Source organism: Pseudopipra pipra, chromosome 1 (genome assembly GCF_036250125.1).
Source record: "Pseudopipra pipra isolate bDixPip1 chromosome 1, bDixPip1.hap1, whole genome shotgun sequence".
In the NCBI taxonomy this organism is placed as follows: domain Eukaryota; kingdom Metazoa; phylum Chordata; class Aves; order Passeriformes; family Pipridae; genus Pseudopipra; species Pseudopipra pipra.
Window position 1 is genome coordinate 81,706,449 of NC_087549.1, and position 22,181 is coordinate 81,728,629.

The following is a 22,181-nucleotide window of genomic DNA, read 5'->3' on the forward strand; positions in this document are numbered from 1 at the left end:
TATGATCTCTAAGGTCCATTTCAACTCAAACCATTCTAGGATTCTATGATTTCTCTTCAAATCTGTCCATTGTTCTGAAATCTCTAAAGGGAGCAGGATTCATCAGCATTTTTAACAGAAACTAAGGACCTTAATGATTTGCAGAAGATCCAAATATATTGCTTACCTCTCTGGGGTGGTTTGACAGAAACTTGGCCTAAGTTTGAAGTTTACTAACAAAACAATGGCCTGAATCTTCACCCAGAAGCTGAGGAAAACTTAAGCTAAACCTGCTGACACTTGTCGAGCTAATTTTCTCTATTAACAAATACTAATCAACTAGCTTACCTAGTAGCATTTTCGTAAGGGAGAAAATAAGATAGACAACTAAGTTGAAAAACAATAGCATCCAATTCCTAATTCCTGAAATATAACTTTAATTATAACACAGTTCTGGTTTTTATATCCCAGGTAATTTGTTGGTCAGGCAATTGCTTTACTGTAGCTACACCTCACTTAACAGGAACTTTTAAGTCTCTAGCAGCAGGGCTAAGTTTTAAGCTGCCGCTCAACTTGGAGTGCAAGTTGCGCTTGCTCCACTTCTGAGTCCTTCATCAGCATGCTCTGCTAAACACCTAGACTTCAGCCTTACCCCTCCCCAGGGCTGGGCTCCAGTTATGAGAACAAAGTAATTCAAAGACAGTTAGAAAGTTATAAGTGTAGCTTTGATAACAGTAACAGTAAATTCCATTCTCTACTTGAATGAAACATGATAATTTAAAGCTGACACAGTTTTCTATCTATTAGAAAATCTTTAACAGGTCTTCTGTTAGCTTTTGATAGCCAAACATTTTTGTTTTCCTCTGTACATTAAACACCTCAGTTCTTTAATTTTTTTTTCCATAAAATTTCTTAAAGGTATTCTGTTATTTAATTTCTTCTTCCCAAATGCCAGAATAGCACTGTAGGTTAACCTGACTGTTTATTCCAGTGTCCTGGTTTTGGCTGGGACAGTGTTAATTTTTTTCCTAGTAACTGGTACAGTGCTGTGTTTTGGATTCAGTGTGAGAATAATCTTGATAATACACTGATGTTTTATCTGTGAGTAAGTAGTGTCTACCGTAAATCAAGGACCTTTCAGTTTACCATGCTCTGCCAGAGAGGCAGGTAGACAAAAAGGTGTGAGGAAGCATGGCCAGGACAGCTGACCTGAGCTGCCAAAGAGATATTCTGTACCTTAGAATGTTATGCCCAGTGTAAAAACTGGGGGGAGCTGGCTGGAAGTGGCCAATGCTGTTGGGGATGGGATGGGCCTTGGTCGATGGGTGATAAGCAATTCTATTGGGATTTATTTATCTCTCTCATTTTCATTACAATTATGAGTACTAGAAGCATTATTATTAGTAGTAGTATCATTAGTATTACTAGTAGTAGTATATTTTACTTTGTTTCAATTGTTAAACTGTTATCTCAAACCACAGGTTTTTTGTTGTTTTTTTTTTTCCCTGCTACAGCTAGACTATTCAATAAATACAATTTGATAAATAAATAAATCTGTTATTTATAGGAGATGTAAATTAAAAGGTCTTCACAACAGTGAAAAAATTAGTTATTTGCAAAGCCAACATTAAGTAGTCCAAGGTCAAACCTGCATTTCACAATACTCTATAAACTTCCTTGGGAAAACATTGCTTGAGATGTCTTTTTTTCCAAAAGACAGCCCAGAGAGCCCAGTTGATGTCTGGTTTTCAGGACTACTAACCTGTATCCCTTTCATCTATGAAAGGTACTGTAGTTATGGGATTTAGAAGTGTGAGAATTGTAAATCCCACCATGAATTAGGTAGAAACTAGGCAAGTTTCTTTCAGAAATCCATGGCTTAGATATGTCAGGCACGTCTCTGTTTTTTATAAAAGTCTATAAAAACAGAAGACCATTCAGCAGCTTGGTAAATTTGTGAAAGGGTATATGTATTGTGGCCTCTCATCTCCTTTCATTCTTATCATCTTTCCGTCAGAAGCTCAAGTCTATGCTATTAAACCTGGGACATTTACAAAATCACTTTTGAGGTTGGGAGACAGTACTGAGGTCCAACCTCCATGCTTAAAGTAGGGTCAGCTAGAAAAGGTTGTTCAGGACAATGTCCAGACAGGTTTTGAATTCACCTCTGAGTACAACCTCTCTGGAGACTACTGGCTTTTTTTTTTTTTTTAACACACTCACCATAACTCAAAAAAACCCAAAAAATCTGTTTAAATGGAATTTCTTGTATTCCTCTTTCTTCCCATTCCCTCTTTCTTCTGTCACTGGGAACCACCAAGAAAAATTTGGCTCCAGTTTCCCTACTCCCCTTATCGGGTATTTCTATACATTTGTAACATCCCCCTGAGACTACTCCAGGCTGAAAAGTCCCAGCTCTCTCAGCCTTCCATCATTTGTCAAAGGCTTCAGACTCTTAATCGTCTTTGTAGTGCTGTACTGGGCTCACTTTAGAAGTCCATATCTTCCTTGTATTTAAGAGTCCAGGCTTGGACCCAGCACTCCAAATATGTCTCTCCAGAATTAAGCAGATGAGGAAGATAACGTGCCTCTAGTGGCTGGCATTGCATTTCCTCGTGCTGCCCTGGATGCTGTTGGCTTTCTTTGCTGTGAAAGCTTGAAGTACTTGAACTGGGGCCCCTTCAGCCTTATTTTATTGGTTATGGAGTCTGTCTTCACAAGTCACTGCACACTTTGCTAGCCAACCTAGTAAACCTGTCTCACTTGACTGCAGGTCATCCTTGCACTCCTTCACTGTTCCGTATTTAAAGTTCTTCTCACCAGCTTGGTCTGCTAGTTAGCAGAAATGCTTCTTCCCCACTCAGGTAGACTCTGTCTCTTTCTCATAGTCCTTGATCCTCACAGAGGTTCCCACATTCATAAAAAACAAGCTGCTCCATAGTCTGATGACTTTCAACTATGACTTGGTGACATATATCCTACACAAGACACATTTCCTGCATAAGACTATCTCCTACTGCCTCAGGCACTACCGCAACCCGAGACATCCAGAGTTCATTCAGGAGTCCAGTTTGAGTCAAGGCCTCTGATGTTACAGGAAAGTTGCTCCAGTTGGTGCTGGGGATCGTGCCGTGGCACGTCACCCCACTGTGAAGCTCAGCGATGTTGATTCCAGCTGAGATCCTGGCCTCTTCTGCACACCCTTTTGCAGGAAATGCTGCACAGACTGTTGCATCCAGTGGCTGTGCTCTGCTAGCTGAATCCTAGGCGATTTTAAAAAAGATGCCCTAGTAGCCTAGCTATCTCAGCCTACTTCTACAAATCATTCCAAGAATATAGACCTTTAACTAGCAATTCATACAGCACAAAATTCTGGTGGTCCTTTCATTCCCAAAATGGATGTGGTGCCCTGAATTGCAGAAAAATTGTAGAGTAATTAGACTGCTAACTTCAGACGAACTGGTTTCTGAAATGAACGAGGACGAATCTTATGTCTTGGAAACATCCTTTTAATTCTTCAAAATGGAGCTCTGCTCCATGTTACTGATGTGAGAGGATGTTGTATTAACAGTGCTGACTTGCACATTTGCAATTGGAATTCTTTGCACACACATAATATATTATGCCCATGAATAGATGTGTCTAGCTATACTCCAGTACACTCATTTCTCTGGGATAGATAGAATATTTTATATAGAGAATTTATATCTATATATATTATAAATAAAAAGTAAATTAAATCTATTTGCCTGATCTGATGTCAGCTTCTGTAAACTCCCATAAATTTTGTCTGTGATTTTAAATTAATTCCATAATTTGCTATTACTTTGAAATGTTAGAGCAGCCTCACAATTGATCACTCTATGATAGGGCTGTTGCTTTTCACTGCAGCTCCCATTGTCATTTTTATGAATTAAATATCCAACCTGACAGTTTTTAAGTAAACTCTTTTAAACTCATTTGTACACTGATGATGTGGTATGAATGTTCACTCTTCAGAGCAATGAGAAACTGACTACTTGCAAACAGAATGAAGACAGTCTTCTAGAATGTATCTGTATTATATTTTTCCTTTTATGTAGAACGCATAAAGTAATGTTAAACATAAAAATGCTAATATAAAATTAAAAGTTGTTTAATGCTATCACTTTTAGAAGTGAACAACAAAGGTGCTAATCAGTTTCACCCCAGAATGACTGAAATACTTGAGAACTCCCCATTCTCCTCACCCATCACCACCACCAAACCCTCTGAAATCTGTTAGTCTCATGATGGTTTACCAAACAAGATTAATCTGCATAAAATTAATTTAATTAGATTTGATTTAATATGAATGAGTTGCTTATTTCTATCCCTACTATGACCATTTTGCGCAGGTTTGGAGCACAGACCTGTATACTGATTTTGTATCCTGTCATCTAATATTTATCTCCTGAGCTTCTAATTCCAGGTGATGCCTAATGGTGCTGAGGAAAAAAACTCTGTACCAGTTAATTGAGGATGAGATAAGAAAAGGGTTTAATTTGTGCCTAGGCATAAGATCACAGGATGCGCGCACAGGTCGTGTTCAGGTGTTACAATTTATAATAATATCTGTCCAATCCCAAGTGTTTCCACCCTGTAGCCTTTGCTCTGGCCCATCCCCTGGGAATTGGGTCTGGGGGCTTTTCTTCATCATCTTTATCTTCATCAGAGCACAAAGGGTACACAGTCACCTAGTTTCTGACCGTGTTCTGTGGTTCAGGTCAAGATATGAGCGTTCTTTAAACAGCCAAGGCCTTGCCTTAACAAAAGACTAAACATTTTCTACTGGAATTCAGGGGTAGGATTGATACGGGGTACATAGAATGGGAGAAGAGGGTTGAGGAATGTGTAAACTAAAGGGTGCTAAAGGGCGAGGGAATAAGGGCTGCAGCTTCTAAAATCTACTACTTAACTACTTATAAAGCTTATAAAATTAGAAAAATAAGAAAAAAAACAGATGGACCTTACGGCATCACAGGATTATTCTTAATGCAGTGAGCTCAGAGTCACAGAGGAATTTGCATCACTTCTTTATTTTTTATAGTTTGAAAACAGCATCTAGAGGAAAAGAATATTCTAAAGAATAATTGAAGTAATATAACTCAAAAACTTCATGATGGTTCTGAATTTTATGACACTTTTCAGAATTTTTCAAGAACAGAGAAAAAAAAATCAGATTTGAGAGACCTTAGAATTCAGGGGCATCATAGCTGAACTATAGCCCTTGAAGCCTGACCATCAAACCAGAAGCATGTCTCCTTGAACCTGTAAATCTCACTTCATCTAGTATCCTCGCAAGTACATGTCCTAATCAAGGATCACAGAAGTCTTGCAAGGTCTACATATAGTGCAACTGTGGAAAACATTTATGCAGCCTTTTAGCTGAGATATGAAGAGACTGAGCAGTTGCAGTGCTCTGGATTCATCAGGCTTTGCTGTTTTCTGGAAGTTCACGGTACATATTTTCATTATATGCTATACACCTCAAAAGGTTAATGAAACACTTTTGTGGTGAATTGCATGTTGGAGAGTCAATCTTTGTTTGAGTACTGTGTCAAAAACATCTTTTAATTGCTTTTTGCCTTAAAGATGCAAGTTTTTAAATCCAAATCATTATCAATCTTTACTTATGGCATGAAAATTCCTAGGGCATAAAACAGTTTTAAAAGTGTAAGAGATGTTGATAAGAGTCTGAAACAATGAAATGCTACCACTGGATATTTCATTCTCAAGCTTTTAAATTTAGTGCATTTTTAAATCTCAGATCCTTATGAATGAATGTAACTTCACTTAAAAATCTCCCTCTTGAGATTACACAGAAAAATCTTAAAATGTGAGGCCTAAAAATTAAAAATAGTTTCAAAAATCGATTTAAAATGTTTTTTAAAATCCATTTATGGATTTTGGTCTAAAAAGAATTTTTAATTCTTTAATCATTTAATACCATCCATTCTTACCAACACTAATAAAGGCTTATAATTTTTTTTACTTGCAAATTACATTTTAATTTATTCTTCATATTGAACTTCCTTTTATTTCACTTCCAAAGTTAAAAGTTAAAAGTGACATATACTTCGTTGATTATTTTAAATATCTCTACAAAGTGCATACCATGGGAGTATATTTAAATATACTATTTAATAACTAAACAGCTATTAAAAACTAAACTGTTATCAATAACTGCTAACTATTTAATAACTAAATGCAAAGACAGAATATTGACCAGACTACATCTCATTCCATGGCACTTAAATAAAGTTTGTCTTACCTTGTTTTCTAATTTTAACTACAATCTGAAGATTAAAGCAGCTCAAAGCATTTCTAGAATGCTGCTTTAGCAGCATAGTCCCTGAAACCCTTATGTCTCTGCCTCCAACGTAGCCCATGGGACAGGATTGCTTGGATCTGAAGTGATGTGGGAAATACCCTTTTCCCATTTTATAAAAAAAAAAAAATCCATAAGCCTTTCTAACACAGGGCTAGGAAAACCAAATAGACCTTCTGAAGTTTATGAAGAACCAACAAGTGAGAAATCACTGCCTGTGATTCAGAACATGGATCTGATCCCTGCAGAGATGTAGCAAGGCTCTCACCACCTACGACAGTGCTATGACTCAGATCAACATAAGCAGCTGTACACCTACATGGAAGATTCTGGTAATAATTTCTATTAAAAGCATAGAACAAGAGCAGACAAGACATTGGATAGATCTGATTTTTCAAGCTATGATTGTCTTCAAACCTGAAACTTCTCAATATTGTCAGCTGCTCAGTGAAAATTATTTCCTTTTAGATTTTCTGTGAACAACAATAACACTGAAGTGCCTGAATGGTCATCCCTGAATTAAAAACCTGGGCTCTGGAGAGCACAGAGCCACAATTCTAAGTTAGTTTCTTAAAGTTTGTCTTACCTCGCTTTCTAATTTTGTCTAAAAAATGAGGATTAAAGTAACTCAAAGTATTTCTAGGATGCTGCTTTAGCAGCGTAGTCTCTGAAATCCCTGTGTCTGTCCCTGGCTCCACAGCAGCCCATGGAACAGGATTGCTTGGATCTGAGATGGTGGCCACCTGGACTCAGTAAAAGGTCATTATGCCAAAAATGTTTCTGAGTATTTCTGAGGTCACTGACAGTGATTTTTTTCTGAAAAGATGTTGTGCAGCAAATCTAACACTGAGGTTCAAAACCTAGAGAAAAGGCAGGATTTTGTTGCCGTGGGAGTTAGGTGCTGAAAAAATCTCCGGGAGCAGTTAATTAGATATAAGAAAGGGTTTATTATGCCAAGGCAAAGATGTTACAAGACGCATGCAGGCCGTGCCTGAGATGTTACATTTTATAACACCATCCATCCAATCCCAGATGTGTCCACCCTGTGGCCTTTACTCTGGACTGCCCCAGGTCCACCCTCTGAAAATGGGTCTGGGGTGCATTTCGGGACTCCCTGTTCATCCCATCTTCATCAGAGCACAAAGGGTACATAGTCACCCAGTTCTTGACCGTGTTCTGTGGTTTAGGCCCTGGTATGCTGTTCTGCCAACAATCTAGTCCTTGCCTTGACAAAAGACTAAACATTTCTACTGGATTCGGGGGTAGGAGTGATATAGGGAGCATAGAATGGGGTAAGAGGGTTAGGGAATGTGTAAACTAAGGGTGCTAGAGGGAAAGGGAAAGGGACAAGGGACAAGGGAGGGAGGGTTGCTGCTTTTAAAATCTACTTATAAAACTTATAAGGCTTACCAATATTAGAAAAATAATAAAAAAAAAAACATTAGGGGCTTAAGGCATCAATTTAAAAAAAAACAAAACCAAAAACCAAAAACCACAAACCAAAAGAAAACACCATGAAGGAGTTATCTTTATGTTCCTTCCTCTGCCTGCAGCAGCACGGATTACAAAATAGAGAACAGATTTCAGTTAAAAGGGTATCAAGTTCCAGTTACATACACCTAAGCAGTGTATCACAATCAGATCACAATCAGACAGTCATGACATTTTCACTATACTATCTTTTTATAGTACAAAATTTGACAGTGTTGTAACAAAGAGAAGGCTAAGCTGTACTTCATAGCAAATGGCTTATTCACTCCATCAGTTCTTGGGAAAAGCTCTTGCTTTACCATACACTTGGTAATTAAATGCCTGACTCAATTTCTAATGTGCTGAGGAGGAGCACTGCCTGGAGAGGATTCATTTTCTCCAAAGAAGCATTTAAAAAAAAAACATTTAACTAAGATTAACAATGAAAAATGTCTTACGAGCCAATAAAATTTAATCAAAAATATACTTTAATTAAAGAATTAAAGCACTTGCACTTTCAAATTATAAAATGAATTACAAAATTTAAAATATAGTCAAATAACCTATTTATCTGCTTATGAAGAGGAGAAATGAAGCCAGTTAAAATTCATCTATGCTATATAGAAACAAGTAACACCTATCTATTGCAACATTCCTGACCTTTTCTACAAAAAAATTACAATATCTATACTTATGGATTTTTTACATTCCTATTGTATCTATATTATCTCATCTTAATACAGACACAGTGAAGATAGGAAGCAAGTGTATTGCATATACCAAGAAGCTTCCTTTATTTGAAATAGGTAAGCATGAAAAATAGGTACACTGAAATGTCACCTACTCCATTCCTCTATCTGTCTTGATTTTGGATGGGATAGAGTTAATTTTCCTCACAGTACCTAGTATAGTGCTGTGTTTTGGATTTAACATGAGAAAAATGTTGATTGACACAGGGATGTTCTTGCTATTATGGAGCAGAGCTTACAAAGAATCGAGGCCTTTTTGCTTCTCACCCCACCACATCAGCAAGGAGGCTGGGAGGGGCACAAGGAGTTGGAAGGTGACACAGCTAGGATAGTTGATCCCAACTGACCAAAGGGATATTCCATACCATAGGGTGTCATTCTTAGGATATCAACTAAGGGGAAAGCTGGCAGGGCGCTGCTACTTGGGAACTGGCTGGGAATGGACTAGGGAGTGATGAGCAATTTCAACATGCATCCCTGTCAGTGGGAAGAAGTGAATGGATTTCTTGTTTTGTTTTACTTGTATGCATGTCTTTTACTTTACCCATTAAATAGCCCTTGTCTCAGACCACGAGTTTTCTCACTTTCACCCTTTCAATTCTCTCCCACACCCCACCAGGGCTAAAGGAGTGAGTGGCTGTATGGGGTTTAGTTGACAGCTAGGTTTAAACCAAACATTATCACATGGCAAAACACAACACACATCTGCCACACACAGGAAGAAAAAGTCCTCATTGTCCAATAACTGTATTAAAAATAAACAAGGAAGTACCATACTAAGAATTATAAGGAAAATTTAGTATTACATCATAATATTAATTTACTTTAAAAAATTTGAATGTCAAATTTTTGTCTTCCAAAACTAGTAGAAGCCTAAAGAATGCTAAAGAAAATCCTAAAAAATAATTCTCCAAGTGACTCAGTGAGAATTATGCATATGAATGGGGTATAGAAGTGTATAATGTTAGACAAGGTACTGTTTAATGTTAGACAAGGACTGTTTCCGAGTTTATGTTAAAATGACCATACATCAGGCCAAAGGAAACAAAAAGTCACAGTTGTCATCACAGTGACTGGCAGGAATTTTGACTCGCTAGTTTGGCCGCCTTTATCATACTCTGTCAGTATTGTTGAGGGGTTTTGGGTGCTTTTTTTTTTCATTTTCTACTTCCTTGCTTTAAGGCATTTATCAGAGACAAAGCTAGCACAAAAGTGGTCTTATTCTCTCTTTAGACTATTACAACTCTGCTAAATTCAGAGACAATTGTTCCCAATTTACACCAGAGAGACTAAGAAAGGACAAGCTAAAAAGAAATGGGCTTTGTCAGCTGTTCTGAAAATTATTAAACAACTAGGCCTGACAAGGAATAAAATTATTAGAGCTCAATCTCATGTCACTGGATTATCAGAAACATGCCAATGGTTTCACTGAGACTTATTTGCTGTTGTGCCACCAAATACAAGTCTGATCCAATAGTTAGTCAAATAAAAGCATAATTTATTATTTTTAATAATATATTTGCTAACTGCAAATACAGGTACATTTCAAGATATGTATGTCCAAAGTAAAAGCAATTGCACAGACTTTTTTTAAATTTTAGGGTAATCCTGGCAAACAGAATTTTCATTAACACTGCAGTGTGAAGCAACATTTAAAGCAGTGAATCTAACATTCCTCAAGAGAATAATTTCATTTAAAACACTCAGGCAGCAAGAGTTTCCTCATCAGTGTTAAAGGGAGGGTATGCACATTTGAAAGTGACAGATTTAATTGTTTCTGAACACAGTCTTAACTTCCTTGGCCGAATGTTCCTCTCAGAACTGAACAGAACATTTATGCACTCCCTATGCCCAGGTTTTGAGATGATCATTTTTTTAAATAATTCTTTCAAATCATCACAAATTCTCTGAAAAATTGGGAGCATAGGAGAGAACACAGATAAAATAAAAAAAAATTAACTTGCCACAGCTTAATGTTATTCATCAACTTTCAAAAAAATGTGATGAAGTTTTGAATGACATGCATTTTCAGAATGTAATAGCATATGTTTCCATTTACCAGGTTTGATTATTTCCAACTTATTGTAATAAGAGAGTTAGATCTCCAGCTGCTGCACAGGCCATAATCTCACTGAAGACAAAAAGTATCTTATGAAAGAAGCTGTTAGTTTAAGAAAGGATGAGGAGTTACTTGGAGAGGGGGAAAACGACACTAAAATGACGAAAAGGATAAACCAGGACCCATAACAGAGGGAAAATATGAAATACCTGTTCTAAACCTGCTTTTTAGAAACTATTCAGTAATTGTAAAGAAAAAGTAATTAGTAAATGTTTTAGTAATGAAACAACCATTATTATATGATTTGTTATAGGAGGGCAGGGTGATTTAGGAAATACTAATGAAGGTGAAGATCAATTTGGAGAGTGTAGTGGTGTCATTGGAGTTCTGCTTTTGCCTGTGGTCCAGATGACAGATTTATCTCTGGGGTAGCAGACACTATTGGGACACAGGATATTGATCTACAAAGTCCAAGATGTTCAATCCTTCCTCTTTCTTCTGAATACCTCTCAAACAAACTGAGCAAATGTGACTGCCTATATGCAACATAAAGTTTAAGATGAACCCTGTGGTCCATCCCAGACTGTGGAAAATGGCATGTCAAAAATGTCTGCTGTGAGAGAGAGTCAAAAGTAGTCAAAGATGGATCTTTTAGATGTTTATGGATAAATGCAAACTAATGAATAAATGCCTATTCATAAATGTAATTTCTTTTGGTAGGATTATTTTCTAGGGATACAACTAATACTATTTTTCAAACCACACTTCTGACTGGTGGTGTGAGATTTTCAAAAGCAGAGGGTCAATTACTTAATAACTTATATATATATGTATGTATATTTACAATAGAAAATCAAAAAGTTACAATGGGGAGATTTTTTGTGCGCAGTAATTGTGTGAAACCACCAAGAGAGTATTTTCTCTCTCGTAAGCCTTTTTGCAGCATTAGAGAGATGCTTTTATAGCCTAGTCCAGTATGTGAATAGTCTGAGATGACAGCTGAAGGGTAAACACTTTTATCTGAAATATTGTGCAACAAAATGTGACTTTTTACTTTTTTTTTTTTTTAATTGGAGCAACACGTTCCTTGTACATGAAATGACAGCCTTCCTATATCTTTTTGTCTCATCAACATCTCATTTCATATCCTGGCTGAAAGTCCTTTTTCCTTTCTAACTTATACTTCTCAATTTCTGTCTCCCTTTGGTATATTTTCCTACTGAACTTGGTAATTGCATCATCTGAGATTTGATTTGTATGCAAAATTCTATATAGAAAATTTTATTTAGTCTATCTCTTTCATTATGAAAGAAACACCTAGCTCACTTTTGAAATAGACTAAGCAGAAGAAAGTATATGTTTTGGGTATGGAAATCCCCTAATTTAAGGAAGTTCTGAAAGCTTTCAACTACAGCCTGTTGATCAGTTGATAATAGCCTTTATTCTACCAGTCTAAAACTGTTACGAACTTAAGGCCAGACTTGATGCACATGAACAGCCAAACAAACAAAAAAAAAAAAAAGCCAAAACCAAAACCAACCAACCAACCAAACAAACAAAAAACCAAACCAAACCAAACAAAAAAAACCCTAAAAATATATGTAAATTTTGAGGAGCAGAAAAAAATGGATGCAATTTGCCACTTTAAAAACTGTCTTATAGTAAAGCTAACTGGAGAAGCACAGGAACTAAAATCCTCTTCAGTCTTTCTAACTATGTGGGAATCTGCTGCAGCTGCAAAATTCCTGTGTCGCTTCTCTAGTTAGCCAATTATAAATGCCAATATTTTGTACCTTCTCTTGTTTTTCTTTGAATTTTCAGCTCAGAATTGTACAAACTTGATTCAAACTGTGGTATAATCCTGTTATAAATTCATTGCCTTTTCATTTAAAGCCTTCAATTTAATTCTTTCCTGGATGGATCTGTCAATTCATTCACTCTGAGTAGCCACACAAGGGCTTTATTTCTGGGTTTTTAATGTGCCAGTCACGGAGAGACATAAGATCCAACTGCAGTGTCTCAAGTGAGCTTCTACACTACAAATGTTCACACAACTGCAAGAGACAAACTTCATTTCATCTGGTGAGGCTTTGGTTGACACTAAGATTAAGGGCTTAACAAAAGCAATGGTCTGCTCTGTTACCATTTGAGAGTTTCTTGCTTCACTGTGCTAGGAAAGAGAAATGAAAGACTGTCTGACTGTTAACATTTCCTCATCTCTAGAGGAGAAGGTGGGATGGGAATGTTTGGGATCAGTCACACAAAATATCCAAATCTGTACCTATAGGAACCTTGTCCTTGGCCACCAAAGACTGCAGCTAAAAGTCATCCATTTAATCTGAACCACATAGAAAACTGACGAAATGATATGTAAATATAGCAGTAAATGAGTAAATTTGAGTATGCTCTGGTTTTTTATTGGGGGGGTGTTGTTTCACTGGGGGTTTTTGGTTAGTTGGTTTTTGGGTTCTTGGGGGTTTTTTTTGTTTGTTTTGGGGTTTTTTTTTGTCACAGTAAATTCTTGTGTCATAATTATTTTTTTCTTTCTTGTGCTAGAATTTATCAGTATTATACTTGATTTTATTTGGTTTTCACCTTTTGGGAGAGCTTTAATTTTTATTTATTACTATTGAATATCCCATTTCATCTGAAAAAATCCAAAATCTTTAGCATTTTTTGATTGCTCTTTGGGGAAGCATTAAAAGCAGTGTGTTTTGAAGCTGTTGATAAAGCTAAAAATATCCCAGTGAAGTGTAATAATTTAAAGGACTGGATACAATGCTTTGGGTAGAAACTGAAAACAGCATCTCCATAGGAGTAAAAAGTATTTGTGGTTTTATATACCCATGATTATGATGGTTATTATTAAACTGTCACATCACATCAATGAATCTAGCTATGCCTAGATTATATTAACTGTTGTGACAGTTGTAAATACCACAGTAATGACTCTCCTGTGGCCAATAGAACAGACAAGAAAATTATTGAAATTCCATGAGTTTACTACAAACATACAAGTGATTCTACAACAAGTTAGATAATCTCTTAAGTAGGAACAGCTTGCTTGCCTCGGAGGTAATGCAGTGTCTAAAGAGCAAACTGAGCTGTATACTACTGAGCTTTCATCAGCAGTATAACCTTTGATTTTAATTTATTTTTATAAAAATGCAAATGAAGAAGTCAGAATAAAAGTGGTTCTTCAAATGCGAAAAACATCCATCTGTGTCTCTACTTTGTTTTTGACCTATAGTTTGAGGGGTTTTTTACAGGGTAGGAAATGGTTGCTTTGTTTAAGAAAAGGTTGCATGCTCTAAACATATGAGGAATACCAAATGAAATTTTCCTTCCCTGCATGCACCAGTGGAAAGAGCAAGCACAAAGACATGCCCGTATGCAATCAGTATTCATTCACAAGTCTCTCCAGTTCTGTGTTTTTCTGCTTGCTGGTTCAGCAAACAGCATGCAAGGAGGAAATAATAGTATGTGCCCTATATTTAAATTACTAGGGGTGAAGATTTCTGAGAAAGCAATTAGAAGTCACGCCCTGGAGAGCCTTGACTATATGAGGAGAAGACGACTTTTTATGCTTGCCAACCAATACTGCAAAAAATAAAAGGTCAATAATATTTGAGTCTTAGAGTCTTAATTAGCTAATTGCAGTTGCTGCTTGCTTCAAGCAAAGATCAAAAAAAGACAAAACACAAAATAAGAAATAAAATGTTATGAAGCAGTGGAATTAATTTGCTGGTTTAGGGGGTATTTTTTAGTTTTTTAACGTAGTTTTGATGTGTCTTGCAAATAAATGGGATTAATTTAAATAATTTAACAGAAACTTTAAGATTTCACTATCGTTGCTTTTAAAGGTTTACATCAAACAAAATGAACACCTGAATGTATTCTTTTTTATTAGAAGATATCAGGAAAAGATTTCTTAAGAGCTAAGACTTGACATATGGCTGCTGTTGAAAGGATAGACATTAGTATCTACAGCAGTTCATAAAGATATTTTGACTGAGAGAAAAAAGGAATCTTTTGATTTTTCTGCCTTCAATGTCAATATATGGTACATCATGAAAGAGTATTTTTAATGAGCGCTGGTTATTGAAATCATTCATATAAGAAATTTAAGACTTTTAAACAATTTCATATTGCATATTATGAAAAAGGATTATAACTATTTATAGTTGAACAATGAAGAATCAGGAGTTGTAAGAGCAGACAAAGGAATGTCTGCAAAATATTATTTTGTGGAAATACTGTGATTTCCACAATATGAAAAGTTTTGTGGAAGAAAGGGACAAAAAGAAAATTTTTTAAATTGAAAGTATCTAAATATTTTTTTTCTGATTTACCTATATTTTTATTAAATATTACTAAATATAATAATTTCATTAACATGAAATATGCATTTATTAAAGCCCTAACTTGATCTTTGATCTACATACACATATTTTCAGCAACATAGTACAAAAGGCAACCTGAAGCATTAAAACTATCCTGAACCAGAATATCTTCAAATTCCAATACAAAAAAAATGCTCAATACAAAACTTAGAATTGTTTTAAAAACAAAATCAACACTTGGAACAATGAGAATAGATGTCTTACACTATTTAAATTTTCAGGCAAAGCACAGCTGCATGCAGCTACATATACTTTCTCTCTCCATACACATACATCTTACAATAGTTTCACAATGCTACTTGACTTGAAGAAGCTACTGCTTCTGTAATAAGAAGCCTGTTTTCACATGCCTTGCAGTAAGTAGCATAAGTACCTCCTCCAGTGTTAACTGAACACTTAACACCTGCTTTTCCGTGCATAAATAAGTATATTCCTGAATATGCAGTTTATTCTCTAGTTTAAATGTTATTTTTTCATTGACATCCCTCAGATAATATTCTACCAGTTCATACAAACTGTCAACCTTTGTTACATAGAGACATCTGTCTCCCCTCCTCTTTTCAAACTCTGCCTACAGTAGGTACACCAAACTTGTTTCTGCACTGCTCAACCCATCATGCTCATCCCCTTTTCTCCAGACTTCCTCTCATGCAGCACAAGTTCCTACCACTCCTACCACATTTGCCTCTGCTGTTATAGCTAGGTTTAATTGAATAATAGAACTTCATTTTCTATGTATTTTTTCTTTTTTTTCCCCCCTCAGTTAAGAAGTAAGTAATAGCATGAAGTCACCTGTACTATATTCATCATTCTTATGGGAGTTTGGATGTACAGCGGAGTGAAAACACTGAGGCCTTGGAAAGCCTCTGAACAACTGCCCAAACCTATGTAAATAGCAGAAACCATCAGGACAATTTTTTGTCACTGCCATAATTTTCTAATTAATCCTACAGGTCTCATTTTGTTATTTGATGGATTTGAATAGACCAGTGCAATGACAATTGAAAATTAGAAACTCCAGATTAGCATGTTTTACCCCTGCATTTTTTTCACTTCCATGACAATGCCCCAGCAGAACACGTATAAACAATACAGGAGTGAAACTTTACTGCTCAACAATCTGAACAATTGTGATGCTCACTCCTAGGACTGTAAAGGCAAGATCAACTGCAGACTCGCAATGCTCAGCACAATTTCACTGCTCAGAAATTCAGTGATGGGGAGGACCGTCAAGCAGTGATTTCATTAGATAAGGTAATATAAACTAAACACTATATCTTCTCAGCTCCCTGCACTACAAACTGCGCTGGCTCTGTAAGGTTACTTTCTAACATTTCCCTACAGGGTGAGATTATTTCCATTGTACATGGTGTTTTGAAGCGAGATCCAATCATCTACATTTGACAGAAGGCAGGATAACTCTTTGCATTGACTGTGTAGGAGCTAGGCTAGATGACCTCATCTGAGGATGCCTCTGTTTATACAAAAACTCCTTAGCCCATCTACCATTCTTATTGATCGTTTTCCTCACTGAAGCCATTTCAACTCTTCCTGAGTGCACCCACCCCTTACAGCAGGTCTTACAGGACACAAGGACTCTTAGCATGATGCTGCCCCTGATGCAGCGCTAGGGGGGAGAGACATCTCTCCCAGCACCAAACCCCTACCAGAAGGTCATCTGGTTCTGTGCTCTGGGTACTGGGAAAGGGGACCAAAGGTGGCACACCTTTGGTACAAGGGGACTTGGGTCCCCTTGGGACTTGGGGCTCTGCCTCCCCATGGAGGGTGAATCAAAAGTTAATACAAGGGGCAACGGGAAGACAGTGCTGGTACCAGGGCTGGGGGCCACAGGGTGAGGACGGCACTACTGAGCCAAGAGTCTGTGCAGTGCTGGGTTCTCCCCAGAATTTACTGCTTTTTTAGGCATCCCTGGGCAGCAAACCCTCACAGAGGCCCTATGTGACACCAGCCCTGAAGCTCCCATGACACCCTCCTTATGTGCACTCCAGACAAGTCTTCACAGACAAGAGGCTGGTCTCCAGCAGCGGGACCAGGAGACCCCTGCTGTGAGAGCCCCGCAGCAGTGTAAGCTTTGATGTGGGCACCTGAACCCTGTGAGGGGCCAGTGGCTCCCACACTCTCCTGAAGCATTTGTGTGACTGCTCCTCATCTGTTTCCTCTGTCGCTCCCTCCTGCAGGTTTACTGTTTCACTTCTGGTTCCATGGGCAGCTGCTCTGCTCACACTACAGCATCTCTGAGGGTGCTTGTGTGTTTGCTGTGGAGATGAGGGCCTGGCATTCCATCCTCTGAAATCCTCACATCTGTCTCTCTTCCTGTCTGCTGTTTTTAAGCTCCTGAGATCTCTCACCTCAAGGACAAAAATGCACAGAAATGTTAACCTGGGTCCTACCCAACTGTGCCCAGTCAGTTGCAATTGGAATTTGTCCTCGACACATGGCTATGAGAGGACATATGTTCAAAATTTCACATGACCAGTAGAGAGACTTTGCCATAGCATGGCCATCTCTGCGTCTCTTGGATATTTCTGCTCAGGATGCCTACACAAAGCAAACAGATTTTTAACTGTGAAGAATGTGATCAGGCCCAGGACTGATCATTGCTAAACTGTGCTTGGGATTTGCTTTATGCTGATGAACTACAGAAAGAAGTGACTGGCAGCTGAATGTGTTACAGTGCAGAGCGCTTAGGAAAGGAGCTGTCAGAGGTGCTGTAAGGTTGTGGGCTGCAAGGAGTGCCAAAAGCTAGCTGCCTCACGAGGCACGGAGCAAGAAAAGAGCTCCAAAGCTCAGATTAGCTTGAAGTGGTGACATTCTTCAGAATATACAATAGAGGTCCTCCAGTAGGGCTTTTTCAGCATGTTTAAAACTGTCAGAAAGTATATGGAAAAGCTGGACTGTATTTTTTGACTGTCAGTCCAGTGAGAGAGTAATGTTAAACAATCTTGCAGCTGTGTAGATGGAAGTGCTCTTATGAAAAAGCAGTGACACATCATCTCAAAATTAAGAACATACACTTTCATTCCTGAGAATTTAGATAGAAAAGCAGTACTCTCTAAACATCTTTGCTTTCTGAAGACGTGAAAGGAAGTTTGTGAAGATGACACGGCATAAGTGTGTTATTGATTGTTTCCTTTCTAGAGCTCTATTAGGAATGAAAGGTAACATTCATACTATCAGAAAGTTATAGAGCAAAATAATTCTGCCTCACTACGGTTGGGATACTTACCTATATATAGATGATAATTTTCTATTAAAGCATTCCCAGGCCAAAGTAACAATAGTCCTGAGAAACCAAGACTCATCTGCTCCGTGTCGCGGTTACTGAACCACAAGGTAGACCATTCACCTTCTGAACCACATGATTTCCCCACTACAGAAGTTATATACCATCTTCACTTGAAAAAATACAATCACTTCAATGGCATTTTCAAGGAGCTCTGTCTAAACAACTTCTTGCAGCTATGTGTTGAATGCATTCGCTAGATGCTTTCAGTAGACTTAGCCTTCATTCCGCCCGGTTCCTGGGTTTCATCATCAGATAAAACATCTCATTGCTCGCATCAACGCAATCCAGGGCAGGCAAAGAAAATTGCTGTTTTCCAGAGAAAATACAGAAGGTGAAAATAAGACGCTCACAAATTTTGGGTACTTGCAGGTTAGATTTGTTTTTTTAGGTGTACCTGCTTAAAGTCGACTTCTGTTTAAGAAAGCCAGATAATTATTTTGACTGTGTCTTCTCCTTTCTAAAGCCATCTATATTCTGTGCATTAAACATCTTATTCACTGATTTTACATTACATATACTTGGAAAAATAGATTTAGGAAGGCATTTACTTTTTAATCTATTTTTCATAGACCTAAGATATTACAAAGAAAGCCTACAAATACATTGGCATAATGACTGCTAGAAGTGATTACAATACCATACAGGAAATAAGTATAATTTACCAAGAAAATAAAATTAAGGATTTACTAAGAGTCACTTCTTAAATAAATATGGAAATTAAAAATCTAGATTGTCCTTTTGGCTTTACTATGTGACTGACTGTATGACTGGAGTAGAATAGCACCTTGCATAACTCAGAATAAAGAAAACTATTTACACTCCCATCAGTATATGACAGATTTTGATTTGTGTAATTTTATTTTACATAATAAATAATACATTATTAGCATAAATGTTAATAAATCATAATTTTGAAAATTTTAACACATTTTTATTTATAATTAATGTAATTAAGTATTTATAACTTTGATCTTTTCTCATACCGTGATTGAACATTGAATTTAAGTCCTGATCCATTTCTATTTCCTATCTGCAGGTCTTAACCAAAAGGTACTAGTTTCTAGCACTGCTATCCAGCTACAATTCAGTCAGTTTGCTTATTTACTCCCCTGCTGCCCTGCTAAAGGGGATCAAAATCCTGTATTATCTGACTACAGATAAATGTTCTTATATGTTCACTCTGCTAAATTGACTCTACTCTTCCTTCCAATTAATGGATTATTCTGACTTCTGATTCGAGAGGATTCCCAGGTATAAGCTTGAAGGTTTATCAGGAGAGCTATCAAGGATCACACTGAGGTTTCTGACTATGCTTGAAATACATTAAAGCAACTTTAGGAAATGATAGATCATCTTTATGTAGGTTTTACATAAAATGTTATGTTGCCTTGTAATAAGTTGATTTTATTGTATGTTTTCCAATAATTAGTGCTGAAACTGTAACCTCAACTGAATTTCCAAGTTCGATTTTAAAAGTTTATTTAATTTGTAATTTTTTTTTTATATTTCGTTGTGATTGGTTCAGTTCTGTGCCAGAAACTATCATTGGAATCTTCAGCAAGATCAATTCAGCTTACTTGGCTCAGCCACTCAGGTTTTCTGAGTGTAGGTACTCTATTGTAGTTACTCTTAAACTGTGAAGCTGAGCTCATGAAAACTAATTTTTAAATGACAAAAACATGAAGATAAAAATCGAATTCACAAAAGAGGTACTTTAACCTTCTGCCAGAAATGTTACTAAAATTGAATTAAAAGCCCTTAAGTTTGAATTTTTTTCTTACTTCATATAAGTTTCTGCCTTCTGTGGTTCATTGCATGATTCAGATTAAGATCAGTTGCTTATTAAGTTGTAATGTGTTGTTGTCTTCATTTACACACTGCTCCTATCAGCTTTGAAATGCAGAATCAGACATGGAAATCAAACTGCCTGTTAGTTATAACAAGTATAAACTATATCAAATCAAGATACTAGTGTACAGAAGGTAAAGAATCACATTACCACATTTACTTCAGCTTGGTACAGTCTAGGACTTAAAAATGAAATAAAAGTTGGCTCGGGTATTCTTATTGACTGGTAGTTACTATTTGGAAGTATTTTAGATAAACATTTCTTCGCTGTTCTATTCATTTATGAGACATACTGAAGGCATAAGAACTCTTCATTTATATAAGGTGATAGTGTACTCTGAAAGTGACTATTTTATATACTGTATTGGGTTTGCATAGTCAGATTTGGGGGAGGGAGGGGCTACAGGGGTGGATTATGTGAGACAGACCAAGACAGACCCACCGCTGGCTAGGGCCAAGCTCAGCAGCAGCAGTCATTTCATCCATGGGATAACATGTTTAGGAAGGGGTGAAACTTACTTCACAGGAGCATTTGCAGCCACAGAACAGTGAAGTGAGAATATGTGAGAGGAACAACAGTGCAGACACCAAGGTCAGCGAAGAAGGAGTGGGAGGAGATGCTCCAGGCGCTGGAGCGGACGCTCCCCTGCAACCGGTGGTAAAGACCATGATGTGGCAGGCTGTCATCCTGCAGCCTATAGCATGGAAGTCCATGGTGGAGCAGATATAGACTTGTAGCCCCTGAAGGATCCCATGCCAGAGCAGATGGATACCTGAAGGAGGCCATGACCCTGTGGGAAGTCCACACTGAAGCAGTGTCCTGACAGGATCTCTCCCTGTGGAGAGTGGAGCCCACACTAGCGCAGGTTTGCTGGCAGGACTTGTGACCCTGAAGAAGGGACCTGCACTGGAGCAGTTCATGAAGAACTGCAGCCTCTGGGAAGGACTCACGTTGGAGAATTCCATGGAGAACTGCTTCCCCTGGAAGGGACTCTGTGCTGGATCAGGAGAAGAGTGTGAGGAGTCATCTCCCTGAGGAGGAAGGAGCAGCAGAGAGAATGTGCAATGAACTGACTGCAACTCCCATTCCCTGTTCCCCTGTGCCACTCAGGAGGAGCAGGTAAAGAAAATCAGAAGTAAAGTTGAGCCTGGGAAGAAGGGAGGCATTAGGGGTGAATGTGATTTAAGGATTTGGATATATCTCTTATTATCCTACGCTAGTAATAAATTCAAGAAATTTCTCCAAGTCAAGTCTGTTTTGCCATGATGGTAATCAGTGAGTGATCTCTCCCTGCTCTTATCTCAACCCAGGAGCTTTTCATTACATTTTTTCTCCTGTCCAGAAGAAGAGTAGAGCGACAAACCAGCTTTGGTGGGCACCTGGCATCCAGCCAGGGTCAACCTACCACATACATCTATATAACTTTGTATATTTTATTCAACTAATGCATAATACATTCTACTTTTTATTTAGTGTTTCATAAAGGAGTTACTATAAAATTTGCATAAAAAAAGAAGTAGCTATTATTACCTAGAGTAACAACATATAGTAAATAATTTGTACTCCTATAGCAAGTGGATGTGAGACATAATGAATCCTGAAGTTGTCTTAAGACTGTTTTTAAGGTGACATACCTAAGTATGTAGTAAGTCAAATATGTAGCTGCTATAATGATGCAAGTTTAGACAACTTTCTGAAATGCTGTCTCTGAACCCGGGTATTGCCTCTCTATTAGGTTACAGACCCTGGAATGTTCCTCTGATCTTGAAGTTATAACAAATACATTATAGTACAGAGGGTTATAGCAGGATGATAGATTGCTGCATTTATCCTGCATATTAAATTTACTGATTATCTATGATCCAATATAATTCAGCTTCTGACCATCTGTTACAAAAAGCTTGGAAGCTTCGTTATTAGGCAATTGTTTCATAATTATTCTGAGAACATGTAAAATGCAAATTTTCTCATTTAAATTATATTATAATTTATTGAAGAAGTTTTTAATCTACTTGG